This window comes from Balearica regulorum, chromosome 11, assembly GCF_011004875.1.
Source record: "Balearica regulorum gibbericeps isolate bBalReg1 chromosome 11, bBalReg1.pri, whole genome shotgun sequence".
Taxonomy (NCBI): domain Eukaryota; kingdom Metazoa; phylum Chordata; class Aves; order Gruiformes; family Gruidae; genus Balearica; species Balearica regulorum.
The window spans coordinates 16,288,564-16,307,504 of NC_046194.1; the positions used below are offsets into that span (position 1 = coordinate 16,288,564).

General features: G+C 46.8%; 1 protein-coding gene across 4 annotated transcripts in view; it reads left to right on the forward strand.

The window, feature by feature from the left end:
• The first annotated feature begins 1,402 nt into the window (after positions 1-1,402).
• The window catches only part of PASD1 (PAS domain containing repressor 1), a 54,620-nt gene continuing 37,081 nt past the window's right edge, over positions 1,403-18,941 (forward strand). For 2 of the 4 annotated variants that reach the window (XR_012837292.1, XM_075763479.1), the window contains exon 1: positions 1,950-2,288. The gene's annotated coding sequence lies outside the window, so the exon portion shown is untranslated. Of the gene's footprint in view, positions 1,426-1,949; positions 2,289-16,476; positions 16,657-18,941 lie in introns of those variants that run through there. The other 2 variants (XM_075763477.1, XM_075763478.1) reach the window with 2 other exon arrangements.

Sequence of the window (18,941 nt, forward strand, 5' to 3'; positions counted from 1 at the left end):
ATTCCTGATCTAAGTCCCCACATACGTGGGCAATGGCGTCTTCTCCGTGACCGTCACTCAGGTGACAGGGCTGTGCTGTGGGCTGCAGAGACACACCTTAACTCAAGTAAAAAAGGAGAGAAACGTTGCATTCGATACCTGTTTGTACCTTGCCTGAAAGAGGACAAGAAGGATTTTTTCCCACATGAACGAGGGTTGCTGTGTTTCGCGTGACGAGGCTGCGTGCCTCAAAAACCCACTCGCAGTGGGAAAATGAGATTTGCCACTTGTGGCAGTCAGCACAACCACGCTATTTGCTTTGCCTCCATTAAGAAAGAAAGTAAGAACTATTAACTGCATGCAGAGGTGTCCTTTCTCTTGTCTTCATCAATGACAGCCGATGTTCCTCAGGGTTATTGCTGTTACAACGTCACTTCCCTTTCCTCAGTGGCATCAGGTTTATATTAAAAACCTCACAGCAAAGTCTGTTGTCAGCTGTCCCCTCTTTGGTTCTGCCTTTGTCCCCCGTGCTGTGCTTTGGGGCCCTGGCACTTGCGGGGGATGGGGCCATGCAGACAGGCTGCCCGCCTGCCCCCTTCCTCCGGCGGAGAGAGGGCTGGGAGAGGAACAGGAATTTTGGCTGAGCAAAAAAACCCAGGGGTCAGGTATGCCAGCTGTGGGAAGGGGCTGCTGGGCAGGGCTGTGCTCCCAGAAGGAGCAGATCTCCTCACTGCACAGCTTGAGGAGCAGCTTTCCATGAGGCGTTGAAGGGGAAAAGAAAACCACAAAACCAACAAACCAAAAAATACCCACCAAAAAAAAAAAATCTAACTTGTTAGTAAGAGAGAGTGGACTCTGCTTTGGGAGGGGATTACATGATGCAGCTGCTGGCAGCATGCTGGGGCCTGGGGCAGGGACCCATGCGTCCCCCCAGGTCACCCCAACTGTGGCGAGCGCTAATGTGTCACCCCCCCAGCGAGCGGTAATCCCCTCCCGGGGAAGGAGGAGGCCGTAGACCAGTCTTGATGCCACAGCTTTTGGCATCTACTGCTCCCAGAAACAAGAGGAGTACAAATCAAATCCCCGGCGATCAGCGTTACCTAATGGCACCAGTGAAGAGCGGCCCCACCTCCCGCTTCTCCGGAGCTACCGCGGCAGGGCCGGCGGGACCCGCTGCCTCCTGCCACCGGCTCCGGCTGCCGGCCCGGAGCTGGACACGGTTGTGGCGGGAAGGGTGGGCAGGAGCAAGCCGCTGTCCCTGCCGAGGAGGGAAAATAATTACGGTAGAGAAAGGGGGAAAAAAAAAAAAAAAAGTCGTACGAGGAAGGAAGCAGCAAATATTACATCAGTGACTCATGGTATAGGATGACTAATCCCGTCAAAGCACGGCTCAGCTCGTGTCGGGCACGGAACTGGTGCCGAACGCCCCGTGGGGAGGGCAGAAAGGTGCTGGGACCCGCCACGGGCAGCCCGCGCGAGGGGGCAGCGGGAGCGGCCCGGGCCGGGCCTCGCTCCCCTCCGCAGAGCGACCGGCCGGAACCAGGGAGGGGCGGAGCGGCCGGTGCCGGCCGGGGCTCCGCGGGCGAGCCCTGCCCCGCGCCCCGCGGCTCGCTGCCGGTGCCGCGCGGAGCCCCGGCGGTGACCTACTTTCCGCCGGCTCCTCCCGCCGGACGGCACCGCCGCTCCCCGCGCGACCTGCCCTGCCCTGCCCTGCCCTGCCCCGGCCCTGCCCGGTCTCCGGGCGCCGTGCCCGCGGCTGCCGCGCCTTCTGCGCGCCTTCTGCGCCCGTGCTGCGCGCCTTCTGCGCGCGTGCTATCCGCCCGCGGTCTCCCCGCCCTCCGCGCGCTCTCCGTCCCCGCGCTGCCCGCGTTCTGCCGGGGCGCGCGCCGCGCGGTAGGCGGGGGGCGACGCGGGCGGGCCCGCGCTCAGCGCGCGCAGCGGGTTGCCGCCGGCCCGCGGCTGCCGGTGGCAGCGGGGAGGGGGGGAGGAGCGCGCCTGTGCAGTGCCGGGAGGACGGGCTCAGCCCGCCGCCGCGTTACACAACCGGCCGCCGCAAGAGGCGAGTTCCACAAGTCCCGCCGCGGCTCGCCGGCAGCCCGCGCCCACCTTGCGCCCACCCGCACGCACACCGACACCTCCCCCCCGCCCCCCCCCCCCCCCCGCCGCGCCCGCCCTGCCCGTGCTCCTGCCATGTCTCCTCCGGGCAGCGGGACCCCGGGGCGGGCGGTAACCCCTGGCGCCGGGGGGGCACCGCGCCGGGGCTGGGCATGGCACTGAGAGCGGCTCCGGGACGCGCGTCCTCCTAGACGGTACGTACCCCCCTGCGGCGGGGCCGCCGGTGCCGCGGACCCTCGCGGGGTGTGGGGGTGCGGGAGGGGGGTCCCCTCGCTCGCGGGGTGCGGCGGGGGCGGGCAGCGGTGTGCCCCGGGAAGAGCCCCCGCTGCAGCGCCGGGTGCGCGGCACCCAACGCTTCGCCCTGCCCTCGTCCGACACCTCCAGGACGGTCCCGATTAAGTTTTGGAGAGGAAAATTTACAGCCGCAACTTAATTCCCCTGATTTCCCCGCAAAACGAACCCTAAATCCGTGTGTCGGCGGGACGGGCACGGGACCGCAGCCCCGGCTGCTCGGTGGGTCCTTCGCTGTAGAGGGGAGGCGGGGAGGGGGTCTCCGGGTGCGGCAGCCGCAGCTCCCGGGCGGGGGATGCTGGAGCGCGGCGGCGGCGGCGGCATCGTCCTGACGGCCGGGGAGCCGCTGCCCCGGCCCGGCCCCGCAGGTGCCCGCGGACCCCGCGTTACCCACCGGCTCGGGAACAGCCCCGGGACTGAGCACAAGTGAGAGGTGCGGGGTGGTGGGGTGGGAGGAAACCGATTTTCTGGAGGTTAAAATGGGCCTGAACGCAGTTTTCTTGTTCTGTCTTTGAAGTTCTGTCGTTCTGGGATTGCGTTTGTCTGAAAACACGGTGGGGCAAAACGTCCGAACTGCGTCTTGTGCATAAAGATAGCATCTAAAATCCAGGTTGAAAAGTTACTCCTCCCACCGGGGTTCTTGTGTCATTTGATTTTAAAGACTGTTTACATTACAAGCGGGGAATTATGAAGGCTTTGAAAGTCCCTCATACGTCTGAGCTGTGGATTTGTGAATGATAACTCCAAGCCTTGGTCCTTAATGGCAGAAATTGCAAACTGATTGCTCTGGGTAGCTTGCGCTGGAAGCACGCTTCGAAGCTGAGCCCTGCGTGATTCGTGACTGAGGTGTCAGACGCGCTTTAGAGAGCACTTGTCCTTTGTAAAATGCCACAGTCCCCAAAGGCAGGAGGTCCCTGAGCCATCCGCGGAGCAGGTCCCTCCGAAGTGGATTCTGGAGAAGTCCAGCACGGCAGTCCCTTGTTGGGGGCAGAACCGGCACCTAAGTGCCAGTTAGCACTGGTCCCTGGAGGAAGTTGTCTTCCTCAGCAGGGGAGTAGCCCTGGAGATAATGTACCTGAAGTCAAAGCTGCTAAAATGCCCCGTGCTCTACCCGCTGCGAAGGTGTGGTATAACCTGGAAAGGCAGGGTTATTTATTAGCCTAAGTTTATTTTATCGTGTGCGGTGAAAGTGGCGGTGCTGATTTAATTAATGGGACGAGACGGTCTGGTGTATAGATGGCAAAATGTCAGGGGTCGCTTCGTCTTTAGGCAGAATGATGGTGCTCCCCTGGTCTTATTTTGCTGGATCGCTAATCCCTAGCTCTGGAAATGGGAACTTCCCTGAAAGAGGCAGCTCTTCGTGGTTTTGATCCGTAGGCTTTACAGTCCTCATAGGTCCTATGAATGTTGTTTGAAGCAGCAGGTAATTTCAGGAGTACGCAGTGAGAACCCCTTGTACTGAACATACTACAACATGTGCTGGTTTGGTTGGGAATTCGTGTCATTTTTATAAACTTCCTAGGCTGCGATGCCTCACCATAGTTACCCACTCAGAAAAGTACATTTGGATTTTTGTTTTTTCTAGATACTGTATTTAAAAAAAGATTAATTTTCCCGTAACATGCTAATCAGAGTAAACCAGCGTGCCAGCGATGCGTCGCGGAGGAACAGAGCACCCTGTGCACTGATGCGCTGTAACGACAGCACTCGGGGCTCTGTGGCTGACGAAGTTCTGACAAATGCAGCAAGCACTAACGAGGAGAAGATGCTCAGGAGTTAAGCCAAAAGTGGAAGTTTGTGTGGAAGGGAGGCATTTGTATCTCCTGGGCTAAACATGTTTACTACTGGATCTTTAGAATTTTTCTGGAAGATGTAATAGGAAAAATGCAAATGACTTTAGGAGTGGTTGCTTACTGCTCATTTATTCTGTTCATTCAGAGCTGTGGATTAGAGCTGTTTGATCTGGAGGAAAAGTAAAACTGGTTTGAAATTTTTTAGATAAACTACAAACTTCAGTGAAATTTGGCAGTAAGGTATGTGATGGTTCCTGGTTTTCAGCCGCTCAGACTATGTCTATATGAAATGATTTCACTGGTTTAAGACACACATCAAGCAGTCAAAAATAGCTCAGGGTTAAAGATTAAAATTAGCAAATGAGTAGTTCATAATTAAAGTCTCATGGTGTTGGAAGCAGCGTTGCGTTTCAGAGATACTGGTGTCGAATTCAACTTCTGCTCATTAGCAGTATCAAAAAATTGGTAGGATGTTTTTACAGTTTGGAGCTAGGGCTTGTCTATGCACAGAAGTTGCATTGTTTTGCCCTAAATTACGCAACCTCCCAAGATTCACATGTAATGATACAAAGGTTTTGATGCCAACATAGCTCATTCCTTCGAGACGGGAGGAATAAGCTATGTGCCTATACCAGAACAACTGAATCCAGTACTGGAACAGTTATGGATTCTAGTGGAATAATACAGCTTTAACCAAAACAGTAAGATCTATAAAAAGTCAAAATAGTAGGGACCAGTCTTTACTGGTGTTATTAAAATGATACACCTCTCTATCGCTTCAGTTCCAAATCTCTATTAAGGAAGTCAGACAGGTACAAAACCTGTATTTATTTGTTACAACCAGGATGATGCTCTTCTTTCACACAAACCTTTGTTCACCTAAGGCCACGCTCTGCTCGATGTGCCCCTCGTCGTCCCACTGCAGTGGGATCTGTGGCCGTCGGCACAGCCACAGCTGGCTGGGCTCTCCTGGCTGCAGCTCTGCTGTGTCTGTCCTGTTCTGCTGCCCAGGCTGAGGCCGTTTAGAGTCATAGAACCATAGAATGGTTTGGGTTGGAAGGGACCTCAAAGCCCATCCAGTTCCACCCCCTGCCATGGGCAGGGACACCCTCCACTAGACCAGGTTGCCCAAAGCCCCATCCAACCTGGCCTTGAACACTGCCAGGGAGGGGGCATCCACAGCTTCTCTGGGCAACCTGTTCCAGTGCCTCACCACCCTCACAGGGAAGAATTTCCTCCTAATATCTAATCTAAATCTATTCTCTTGTAGTTTAAACCCATGACCCCTTGTCCTGTCACTACACTCCCTGATAAACAGTCCCTCCCCAGCTTTCCTGTAGGCCCCTTCAGGTACTGGAAGGTGCTGTGAGGTCTCCCCGGAGCCTTGTCTTCTCCAGGCTGAACAACCCCAACTCTCTCAGCCTGTCCTCACAGGAGAGGTGCTCCAGCCCTCTGATCATCTTCGTGGCCCTGATTTCTCTTTTTTCCTTATTTCTGTGCTACTTTTGGTGCACACAGGGCTGTGCAGCACAGCATGACTTCTTGCCCTGTGGCCTGCACACCCAGCACACAGTGCCCCTGTGCAGAAGCCCTGCTAAAGCCTCTTTATTATTACTCCAGTCTCATTTGAGCCCTGGGTTTACGTGAAGTTGGGGTGATGGTGAGGCCTCGACAAGCGTTCTGTACACAGCTGGGCTTGCTGGCTGCACATCTGCTTGGCCTCAGAAGCACCAGATTCAGTCAAACCACAGAAGTGTGTACAATTAATGAGAGACTTTGACCTACTTCATATTCCATTATTGGCTTTGGCCTTGTCTACATGGGGAGATTACACCAATTTAGTTTAAGTCTGTTTTTAAAGTGATTTGATTAACCTGATGTGACCTCACGTAAGGACATTCTTTTTTTGGTTCAAATGAACTTATTTGGGTTCAACCAAAACCTGCACTTAGTCAATTTACACAGAACTGAAATTATCCATGCCTAAAGTGAAAGGAGAACTGATGTCTCTAAATAATGACACAACTTTCTCATGAAAGCAGAACCTTCTGTAGAATCTGGAAGAGAGTGTAATTACTAACAAATCTGCAGGAGACTGAAAACTATTCATAGAAGAGTTAAAAAAACCCAACAAAACAAGCAAAACTTAAATATCTTAGTGAGTCAAATGAAGAAGTGCCAATAATCCCAGTCCTGGAATACTGAAAGTGGTGGCACAAGGCTTGCGCGGCTTTCTGCGAGACTCTCCCATGGCTCTTCAGCTGCAGAAGAGGGGAAGCATTTGTGTCCTGTACACAGAGTCCCTATACAGTCAAAAAATAAAAAAAGCAACGCAGGGAACTATAGGCCTGCTGGTTTGAATGCAATAGTACAGTGTCTCATGATGTATTTTGTAGGAAAGAATAATTAGACAGGGAAATAATGAGGAAGCGGGCTAAACTACAACAAGATTTTATCAAAGATGGATTGTGCTAGACTAATCTAACATCTTTTTTGTATAACAGATTATTTAGGTGGGGTAAGGCAGGAATGTCATTTATCTAAAGCCAAGCATTTGACACCATGCCCCACAGGACATTATTGCTTAAAATGAAGATGGTGGTTCAGTAGAAGAACTGAAAGGTGGAAAAGGAGCTGGCTAAGGAAAAGATACAACAGTTGCATGCAAGTAAAGTTGTCTGAATGGAGAGAGGTGGTCAGAGAAAGTCATCAGTGTGGGGAGAGATTAGTGCTGTTGGTCCCTTGGGACCTGGCTTGTGCCTGTTGAATGGAGCCGCTCTGAGCTGTGGGTAGGGTCTGGGTGTGTGCCCAGGAGCTGTGCGGGATGACACAAAGTTGGGAGGTATTGTCAATACGGAGGAGGATCGGGTTATCATATGAAAGGAATTTAGATGACTTTGTTGATAGGAGTGATAGAAATAGAATGACATTTAATAGTGGTGAGTGCACAGTCATGCTAAGTTTTAAGTGTGGAGACCAGTAACGAGAATTTCCAGTGTGAAGCAGGAGCTCGTCAGCTGTCCATGACAGAAGGGAGAGATGTGGATGCACTGGCTGGTCAGGAGACACCTGCGAGCAAGCAGCAAGATACAGCTGTGAAGGAGACCAATGACATCCTTGGATATCAATGGAAAATAATATGAGAGTTTCAGGCAAGTGTGATATTATCATTGTACAAATCATCATACAGAGCATCAGTACAAGACCTTTACCGTTGCTCATGGAGTAGCCCATTGGGATTTTGCGTAGCTCTGGAAACCCCAGTCAAGAAAATGTTAAGTTACAACAGTAGGAGGGCTAGAGATGTGGTTACACAAATGGACAGTCTGTTCTATGAAGTGTAATTTGTTTAGCTCTGGCCAGCTGAACAAATGAAGGGACAGGTTACAGTACATCTTTTTACGCACAGTTGGGACTAAATAGCAAGAAAGTAGAAAAACTAAGTCAAAAGATAGCATCTGCACAAGATCAAATTGTCTAAGTTGGTTATGAATAAATTTGGATAGGAAATTAGAAGAAAGCTTCTAGCTACCTGGGGATTGAAGTTGTGTAATAGTCTTTCAATTAGGGTAGTTTTGAGATAGATCTTGATAATCTTATGAAAGAGATTATACAATTAAATTAGAGGGTTCCTGGAGATAGGAAATTAAGTTTGCAGAGTTAGTCCTTTGGTCTCCAGTATAGTGGTATGTTTAATGTAAGCTTGAAAGGAGAATGGACCTGGTTTTGCTTGCACTATTAACCCCATGCATCAAGGCTTCTGCTGTTGTCTTGGGAGCCAAGGCAAGAATGAATTTTCCCTGTTGCTGCAGATTTGAATCTTTTTTTGCCCGTATTTGCCTTCCAGTCAAGCATTAGACACTGAAAGTGTGCAGTGCAGAGACTCTTTGTAGCATTAGACAGGCACAATTGCCTGCAGTTTTTTCTGGCATGCTCCCTGGTTTAACCTGTTCATCAGATTTTGGGCCAGAGAGGCATTTCTCCTTCTGGTTGTGTTACCAGTAACCAGGCTGAAGAGATGTTGTGAAGTAGCCATTAACAGTGTTGTTTTCCGAGTCTGGAGTGCTGGGATTGGTGTCCCCACTGTTCCCTTTCTGCCTGATATTCGTGAAATAAGTTGCAAAGCTCTACTTAAATAAGTTGCAGAGCTCGATCAGCTCTGCTCTGGTACTGATTGGAGCAAAATTCTGTCATTTGTGCAGGATAACCTTTAGAAGAAAGAAGTGATTGCTGACCGCTAGTGATGGATTAGTAATTTTAAAAACACAGTTTTGTTATAGGAAAGTTGAATCTATAATGTGCGTCTTATTACAAGAAAGAAAGAAGGAAAGAAAAAAACCAACAGAAAGCAAGCAGGCAAGCAAGAAGGAAAACAGCCTGACTTAGCCTGAAGCAGAGATCACATACCTGATAAGCTGCCTGTAAAGAGAAATTGAAATATGGAAAAATGACAGTGCAGATGAGGATAATATTGAGATGGTAGAAGAGGAAGTGTGTTAACCAAGCTCTACGGAGCTGTTGAAGTGCATTGAATCATCTGACTGTGACTTGTATTCTTAGGCAAACACAATTGTATAATTGATTAATTTGTCGACATTTCTTTAGTGCATAACACTATGGTAACCAAGAGGCTCACTAAACATTGTCACAGAGAACACTGTAAAATGTATCTTTCCTTACAAAGGAGGGAGACGGAGCAAGACCTTGGAGCTCTAGCTTTGGAGGAGTGTTACACACACAAGCGCACACGTGAGCGGTTGGAAATGGCCTCCTGTTGATGGTGGTGGAAGATGAGCATAGGATGGTTTACTCATGATGTACGTGTTCTGGGTATGATTGAAGAGGTGACACTGGCTAACAACTGCCTTGAACACTAGTGCTACCTGCCTTTTGTGGACCAGATGGACTGGGGACAACTATATCACCCTCCCACCGGGTCCCTAATACCCAGGGAGCAGACAGGGAGAGCAAAGGGCTTGGTCTTCCCCGCACCACTGCTCTACACGGTGAGCAGGGCTATGCCACCCTGCACGGCACCCTCCATCAGCTTCTGGGACCTCAGTCCTCCAGGGCTGCTTCTCAGGGACCTGCTGCACGAAATAGAAACGTGTGGAGTTTTACACCGAGTACCTGGGCTTGGCCGTGGCTGTGTTGTACCTGCAGTTGCCCCCTGGGCTGCTCTCTGTGCCCTGGCTCTGGGCAGGGATGTAGGCATCCCTCTTCCCGATGGCACTCACGGCTCAGCAGACACTTACGCTGGGCCTCTGTCTCCCCACGATTAGCGTTCCCTCTCACCTACAGCTGATCTGTAAGTCAGTGTGAGGTGCTTTGTTGAATGCCAGCTGTAGGCGGATTGATTAATTGATTGACTAATAGATAAACGCAAAGATATTTGTAGGTGTGTTTATCGTTGTTTACAAACTGCTCAAGCTTAGGCAAGGTTTTTGGGTATGTAGCAATGGCAGGAATCACATCCATAAAAATGCTAATCTCCTCTCTTGCTTCATCTGTTCAGCCCACAAACACACGCATGCACACATGCTTAAAAGAAATTAATAAGCCTTGTTCGTTCTCTTCTGGGCTCAGCCTACTTTAGTCTTGTTTTAACTCACAGCACAATGTGGCACATTGCTTCAGGACAATAAAGTTTTGACCAAGTAAACCCTTTTTTGAGAAATAAATGAACAATAGATGAGCTGATAATAGCTCCCATTGCCATTAATTATTTTGTGTGGACATGGCAGCGTTATAGGAAGATTTTCAAGCAAATGCAGAGGCTTTATCTGAAGGGGATGAGATGAACCCCTGGCCCTGGTGAAGGCGAAGGTTGAACTTCCAGCAACTTCTGTGCAGCGAGGACCTCTCCCAGAGTATAAGCCGAAGAGAAAAATAGATGTCCCTGGGAGGCAGCCCTTGGGCTTAGGCTGTTTAAGGCTCTACTGCACAAACTGCAAATATGTTTGTATGTGTAGAGGAGGATGCTGTGTGTTTGGTCCACTGTTGGCTTGTCACAGCAAACGCAGCAATTAGAGAGGCTGTAATAGCTGGGGAGGGTTACACCCCTTGCTGAGGAAGTTTGGCCGTAAACCTGTTTGTCCTGTCTCGGAGTGCAATGTACACTGGCACGATTTACAGTAAATTAAAAATATTCACTCCGAACAAACTGTTTCCAGTCAAATTTTATTCAGTGATGTATTAAGTGTGTGTGTTAAGTGAGTCATGTGTGACAAAAAGGCGGGACTTTGGTTGACTCCGTTACTGATGAATATATTAGAGATGAGTTTCAACAGTTTGCTTTTTCTCTCAAATGGAATAATTGGAATTGCTTCATTTTGGGGCAGGCTTTTAATGGAAGGGGCGCAGTAGGAAGTATTAATAAAACAAACTCTTTGCGCTAATCTTAACACCCCCATTTTCTATTTAATCTTGCTCATTGCAGAGAGCTGAGGCTTGTCATTAGTGGAGACAATGTGTCAACATAGAAAAAGTGAGTTACTTTATTTTCTTTCCATCCTAAACTCTGGGGTTAGCCTCCCACATGGCAACAGTGATGCAGAGGGAGTGTACCTTGGCCCTTGGGTGCCAGTCCTGGGACAGACAATTCTCATTGCTCATTCTGCTGAAGCATGGGCTTCTGCGAAGCTGAATCACTTTCTTATCTGGGGCATCTTCACGTCTCTTGGGACCTGGCTCTTCAACTGCAAGACCTCCTGGTATCTATGTCTCACCAGACCCGGAGCAGAAGTCCATTATTTGGGGAAGTTTGCACAACTCAGGAACTCTTGCTGAAAAGTTTGTTATGTGGGGAAAATTGTCTACAACTCTGTTTTTCTACTTTCTGGAAATAATTAAGAGTTTGGAAGGAGAGGGTCCCAGAAGGTTGTTAGAGTAGGAGAGCGTATATGATTCTGCAGTATTCCTGGCAGGAGAGTGTCTGTGATTCTGCAGTAGTCCTGGTATACTGTCTGGAAAGGGCAAAGATCCATTGCCTAAAATGGGAGAAGAATAAATGCAATGGACTAAAATTGCCACTAAACCGTTTAGAAACAAGAAACGAGGCTGAATCAGAACTTCGTCTTATCCAGGGCACATGTTCCGAATCTGGAGCTGAATTCCTTATCTTGGATATATTCATACTCAAAAAGGCAACTAGTAGAGCTATCAAGATGTAGAGTGTTAGACTGGTTCGTTCGTTGGTTGTAGGCTGTTGTGACTAGAGCAGAATCTTTGTTTTTGCTTGAGGGATGGAAAAAAGACTAAGGCAAAGAAGAACAACTTCTGTGTTTTGATTTTTTTTGAAGGAAAGCATATGAATATTAATAAGTGATCCAGCTGGAATAGCATCTTTCTTAAAAATTGTCCTTAGAGATAGTGTATTATATTAACATGAATTTGATTGCACGGTAAGTAAAATTTTATAAATATAAATCATCATCTTATTTCAAAAGCTGCAGTGCCAAGGAAACTATTCTGGGATTTTCTAATATAGTCCAGTTTGAATTGTTTGAATAGGAAGAGATATGAGTGAATAAATCAGATAATGAGCTGCTTTACATAGAAGGCATAATGCCTATTTATGATGTATAGAAGTCCTAAGAGAGATGAATTGTCAGTTTAATCTTCTTTGGATTGTGTTTGAACTCTACTTTTATGAGGCATTCCTGACTGTTCCAGAGATTACTGTTCAGACACTTATATAGACTTTGCTTATATTTGATTTACAGCTCTATAAGGTCCTTTGCAGGCAAATGTTCATTTTCTTAAGTTGTTTTTATTTGGTTCCTTGACCTTGAAGTAAAATTTGTAGTGATTAGAGGTGTTGCCAAAAGTTTTCTTCTGACTTAGTTGCTCCTGCCAGAACTTAGGATGCACTGTTATCTCAATGGATGCTCCTTACCAGAAGGAGCAGTAATACAGATCATCTCTTTTTGCCGTTGGCATCTTTGACACAACGTTGCAGAGCTCTGCAGTTGACCTGAGAGGGACAAAGATTTCTTCCTTGCCCTGTGCAGAAATGAAGAGTATGGAGTTTGGAGCCCTTGCGATAAATACTTTTTCCTGCTTTTTTTGTAAGTTCTTGTGATAAGTTTTCTCGTGGAAAAGAGGATTGCTGGATGAATTAAATCAGATCAATTAAACATTAGATTTCTCTCTCTGTTTCTACAGTGCATTGGCATTGACTGTTTACCATAAACCAATTATTTTTTGAGAAAAAATGTGGAATTTATTTTTGTATCTTTTCTGACATGAACATCATGCTTTATTAGGGAATCCTCTCAGTCAGCTTTACTAGCAGCTGATTTTCCTCCCAGCCTTGCAACACTTGCAGCAACTTCAATCCAAGAGCCCTGATGGGGAAACGTTGCTGGAAGGATGACATGCAATGCTGGAGTCTGGCAGAGCAGGATTGCTGCTCAGCATAGAGGAAGCAAACATCTGTGAGATATTAAAAACTTTTGACAGGGATAGGAAGATAATTCTCAAGATAATTCCGCGTCAAGCTCTGCTCCAACTTCTGTCTCCTGCCAGGCTTCCTAAGCCCTAGGTCGTCAGGTTAGAGAAAGTTGTGGGCCGATTGTGTCATCCTTCACCTGCAGAGACTTCCCAACTGCAGTCAATCACCACCAGACCCGGAGAGCCTGTTGTCACCCTCCTATTAAGGATGACTGTTTCTAAAGCATTAACATTCATGTCAGGTCTAGATATGGATCAGCATAGGCTTAAATCATTGTCAGGAACAGATGTGAGATACCTAATCAGTTATTTCCTAAGGAAAATGAGTTTGATTGCATGAATAGTTGTAAATATTTCATTCAGCAATTCAGCTACTACGGCAATGGTAAACAAGCTTCTGAGGCTGAAGAGAAGCATTTTGTGGTACTGTACTTGATTTCTTATTCATTTAAACTTTAGTGTAGAAGAAAGCAGCTTAGGTACTTTGGATTACTTTTTGTGACAGCACTGATCATAACCAGGGGCTCACTTTGAAGAGATCCAAACGTGCTTAACCCTAATAAGCACTGCCAGTTTCATCCTCGTTTACAATGTGCAGCATTTATCCGCAGAATGAGCACAAAGCTGCAGATTTTGCCGGTGGGACATGATCATGGCACAGGAATTAATTTTGGCTTCAGTAGGATAGTGGCAGCCTGAGCACCAAAACGTCCATCCTCAGCCTCGGTTTTGCACCTGCCCATCCGATGTCAAGCTTTGGTGGTGAGCGTAGTCCTTGGCTGGGAGTTAGGCCAGGCCTAGGTGCTCTGTGCCCCTGACGTGCAATTGCTATGCGATAACTCTGCTGAGTCTTTGAAGCATTGGCGATACATAAGCAATAATTAAGGACGCGGATTTAATTTCTTGTTTTGCACGTCTCACTTGTTGAAAACAAAACTGATTTAAATTGGAAGGAGCTTTAATGTTAAATCAGGATGGGTGTAATACTAACTTCAGTGAAGTAGATGATAGGAATTTTACTACTGATCTTTTGCAGAAGGGCTGATGAGAGGAAGAAAAGGATGGAGGAAGTTAGCATTTCTCTCTGCAGAATTAAATATTTTCCCTGCTTGAGTTTTGGCTAACATATCGTATAGTTTGCTTGTGATCTTTAGGAGACATGCACAAAAGCAGTGCATGAAAGGAGGTTGGGAGTACAGATGATATTTGCCTCTCGAACACGGTGTGAAATTCTGAGGAAACCAGGACTGCCAGCTAAAGGTCGTGGGCATTTTTAACTTCTGCTGCTGGCTTCGTGCTACTGCGTAGATGTTTGTCAGGGATCTGGCTGGCCTTGGTGGTATTGCATAGTCAGATTATCACAGAAACGAGTTCTCTTTATACCCACATGGTTTTTATGCATGTACATTACAGTATGATTCTTTCCATCAGCTGGTTTTAATGTGTGTTTTCTCCGCCAGCCTGATTTTGTTGTGTTAAATACAGTATGGACATTGTTAGTTTATGGATATATGGTTTAAGGTGCTTTGGACAGGAACGCCCTAGGTAATAAATTCACGTTTATCCTAATTCTGGAAAGCACAAATAAACCCCATTGTTTTCACCCAAGAATTACACAGATGGTTAAAAAAAGAGGCATGTACCAATGGACCTGGCTAAAGGAAGGGCCAAGCTCTTTGACGCTCTTTTCACTGTGCCCCAGGTGAGATGCGATCTCACACTGCAGCCTTTTCAACTGGTTTCTTCCTTGAAAACCAGGGACCACAGATATCTATAGGTACAGATCCGCTGTCCTTGTCAGCCACATCCATGCAGCCAGGATTGCTCAGCAGGATGGCAGTATCCATCACTGCTGCCATTAACTTGGTAGAATTATCCTTTGAGAGACATGGACCCATGCATTTAATTTACTGGTTGTATTGGAGTCTTGATTTTGACTCATACTACGAGGATTCTCTGGACCATTGCAGATGTAAAATAAAACATATTTAAAAATATTAGCATATTTTAAAATATGTTCTGCATGCTCGTGCAATTGTAATCCATAGGCAGCTCTTAGATGTCCAGAAAAACCCATATGTCCTTAATTTCAGGGATTCCCATCCTTGTGGGACATGACCAGCTCTCTGCCTCTGCCGTCGGTGAGAAACCCCTGCCTGTCCGTGCCGCAGCGGGGGATGAGGGACCGTGCGCTCTGCAGAGCGGCTAAAGAGACCGCAGCCTCTCTGAGGACATGGCAGCAGAAACCTTGCTGTTTGATCTGTTCTCTTTCCCCTGAGTCTCTGCATTTACTCAAATCTTTTTTACATGAACGTTATCTGGGAGGGACGCATCTTTTCTGATCTTAAATAGTTAAAAAACCAACCAAAAAAACCAAGCCTCCAAGAGAAGCCCCAAAGCGAAGTGGACATTCAGTCATGCTGAGTCACATTTTGTTATTATGGCTGATTATCCAGCCAGCCATGCAAATAAACTGCAAGGGGGAAAAAAAAGGATGTGTGTGAATATCTTATCCATGACAGAATGAGGCCTTGGGTCTTTGTGCATAATGTGTGTAACAATAATGTCCTAGTATGAAAGTGTTCCAGTGACTGACATATTTGCAGTCTAAAAAAGATAACAAAGTAATAAGAGAGAGAGAGATCTGTGGATGTTTATCTTCTCTTTTCTTCTTTCTGAAGGAAAGTTTTGCTTTCTCATTATATGTCTAGTGCATATCGGTGGTACCAAGCAGAACGATGAATATGGTTGCAGTTAATTGTTTAAATATTCTTTTATTCCTGAAGCTTTCAAAACAAATAACCATCTTTTGAGGAGTTAGTTGAGAAGTGATGTGGGCAAGATAGTGCAAAAGAGAATATTGGATGTGAAGTTAAAAGTGCCTCAGAGAAGAGAAAGAGAAGGGGGGGGGGGAGTGTTTTAAAGAAGGAAAGGAAACCGGTTATATTATTAACGATACCAGTAACATAAGTGGCAGCAATTCTTGAAAAAAATTTGCAGGCTTCAGTAGTTCAAATCCATCCTTGGTGTAACTGCGATGGAATTACACATGGATCAACATCTTTTCTGGTGCGTAAGTTTTCTAGTGTTCCTTAATGCAAATACTACAAATGAGCATGACTTTGTCCAAAATGCATTTGCTGACTATATTTATCATCTGTCTCCATCATAGTAAACAAGAAGAGACATCTGTGGAGAAGGTCTGGTAGCCACAGAAAATATTTTGAATCATAGTGTCTAACTGGTGCCATTATGAGCTATTCTCAGCTCAAAGAGCTGTTCTTTAGGGCAGCTGAAACACAAATGTGTATTTGATGCTCAGGACCCTTTGCAACCATATTATATATTTGTAATGCAGGAAGTAAAACACTGGATGGAAAAGTGCCACTTCAAGACAGCCGTGAGTGATTTGGGAAAGTCTGAGTAATGAGATGAGTTTTCTCACAATAAGGCTCAAGTCTAGCCCTTAATCATACACTTGAAACAAGTGGGCTCAGACCTTACGAAAGGTGTTTACTTACTCAGCTTTAAGGCACAGGCCAAGAAATAACTTGATCGGATTAGCCGAGTTTGAATAGGAACAGCAGCAAACGGAATCAAATGAGTGTGAACAATGCCGCTGCGCTATTAGAAAAATATCTGCCAGCTGCCGTTGTAGAGAATAATCCTGCAAGATGCTGACACCTCGGGTTCCCATTGCCCGAGGGAGCTGGGCCAGGGCGCTTCAGGCATGCGGCTGCCATTACTCACCTTAGTCAAACAATGTTTTTTTCTCTGAAATCCTTCTTTTCCCCTGTTATATAAAGGCTGATTCTTTTCTCCCTCCTCTTTCTTGAGAGGCTCTTGACGCTTACAGGGGCTGGGTGCGTTGCTGGTTATTCTCAGCTGCAAGATTACAGAGGTGGCAGCAGTAAGGTCAGTGGGGCATGAACACGGCTCAGCTGGAGAGCAGATGTGAGCAGATCATTTAAGGAAAGCAGCTGAAATTCTTGGAGCCAAATGAGGATAAGACAAATTTTGAAATGTAAGGGCTTTGTTTAAATTCCTTTTGACTTATGTGCACATTATACCTGGAATGCTCCAGAATTAAACACACCAAGAGGGTAAAGAAGTTTCTTGTGCTTGAACTTGGACACGTGAAGCCAAAGATGTAAAATGAGGTCAGTTAGCTCAGCTGCAGTGAATCCTTTGATATTCATTTAATGGATAAGTAGATAAAACTTTAAGTAAGCTTGCATGGGAGACTTCAAATTTTAACTACTAAAGCTCTTTATCATTTTCTCACAGGTCTTTTACATAGACTGGACATTAGGAAGCATTTCTTTACTGAGAGGGTGGTCAAACACTGGAACAGGCTTCCTAGAGAGGTGGTCGATGCCCCAAGCCTGTCAGTGTTTGAGAGGTATTTGGACAATGCCCTTAATAATTTGGTTTAACTTTTGGTCAGCCCTGAAGTGGTCAAGCAGTTGGACTAGATGATCATTGTAGGTCCCTTCCAGCTGAAAGTCTGGTCTGTTCTGTTCTCTTCTATTCAGCAGTTTAACTGTTCAGACAGCTAGTGCTGTTCCACTGCTGTTGCAATACCACTGCAGGTCTCCTCAACCTATTTTTCCATTTCTTCTGTCTCTGAACCAGAGGTGAGAGGTGGGTTGGCTCTGAGAAATTCATCATTTTGCCAGTCTTTGGATTTGAGATTTGGGCTGAAGTCAAGAAGTTGAAGTCTGGATCAGGAACTGAATTCTCCTCTGGTATAGGCAGACTTTCAATCTGGCTCAGACCTATCTCTAATCCTTTTGTCGTAGTATTTCCTTTTTTTTTGAATAGCTTCCTTATGTATTAAGTTCCAGAAATTCCAGGCTGGTGATACACATGGGAAACAGATTGCAACAGAGAACGGATTAAATTACTCAGGTCTAGGATTACTGAGGCAGAACATTTTTTCTTCGTGTTGTTTGAAAAGGGAGAAGAATCTTCCTTTTTTATATTTATAGGAAGAAGTTTGAGATCAAGTGACTCTGAGCTGCCCTTTCATTGGTCAGTCAGTGATCACTTGAGGAAAAAATAACAAACTGGGTTTTTTTTCCCCCTCCTTCATTTGAAAATCAGTTCTTACCAGTGCTGTGTATTTAAGGGAGTTCTAAGACTATAGTCTTAGATGCTTCAGGGAGCTTATTTTAGGAGGGAAGACTTGACTGAATGCCAATAGACAGAGCTAATCATCAGGACATCTGGATTCACTTCTTAACTCTGCTGTGTGACCTTGGGTCAATGATTTAGGTCGAGCTTTTCCAAAATGTGCATTATTTGTCGGTGCTTATGCTGGGTTTCAGCATTACTGAAAACTAGGCTGTAACGGCATTTACTGCTTCAAATTCAGCTTCCCAAAACTGGGACACTCATAAAAAGAGACAGAAGTAAAATGTGTGCCCCTGTTTCCTCACTTGTACAACAAGGATGGATAACTGTGTTTATGGAGTGTGCCAAGGCTTCCTGATGTAAAAGCATTAGAGGAGAGAAAGGATAGCAGCAGCCTGGTTCCAAACACCAGAAAAGTAGACATTGTTCAGCAGAAATCAAAGGACGCTGAACAAGAACCAGACTTCCAAGACCTCCCACTTTACCAGCCGAAGGGTTCCCCACACCGTGTAGAGGACCAAGCAGATCTAAGGAAGTGCAGAAATGACAGAGCAAGGCTAGCTGTCTGTCTGCACGCTGTCTGTACATCATCCAGCCCATCCATCTGCCTTCCCGCGTGTTGTTGCCCAACAGCAGCAGAGGAGCAGCTGAGTTGCCCTTGCCTGGAGGGGGGATCCAGGGATGTAGCACTGAGTGAGGACAGGGCAGCGTTGGTGTAGCAAGCCGTGTGCTTCCAGGAGGCTCTGATTTGTGTCACTACAGTCAGTCTGTGCATGCCGGAAAGGGGCAGACCTACCGTGCAGATGTGGATCAACTATGCTAAACATCTGGTCATGTTGTGGAAGAGTCCTGATAGTATCAAGCTCCTTTCATTAAATGGCTAGGGTGTTGGTAGACTCTTCTTGCTTTCACGGGTGATAGGAGTGTGCATCACTTTCACAGGTGCATCCTGACTCCAAGATCAACCATGGTTGCTATCGGGCTTTGAAGTGAGCTGACACACATTTGCAGGGCAATGGCCAGGGAGGTACTGCTTGTAGACAGAAGAAGTTCCAGTTTGAAAGAAAATCCTCCAGTCCACAAATAGCTCCCACCATCTGCTGGTACTGCAACCTGTGAACCTGGACTTTGAAGCCAAGTCATACACCGCCAAGTCTTTCTCCTCACCGGAGC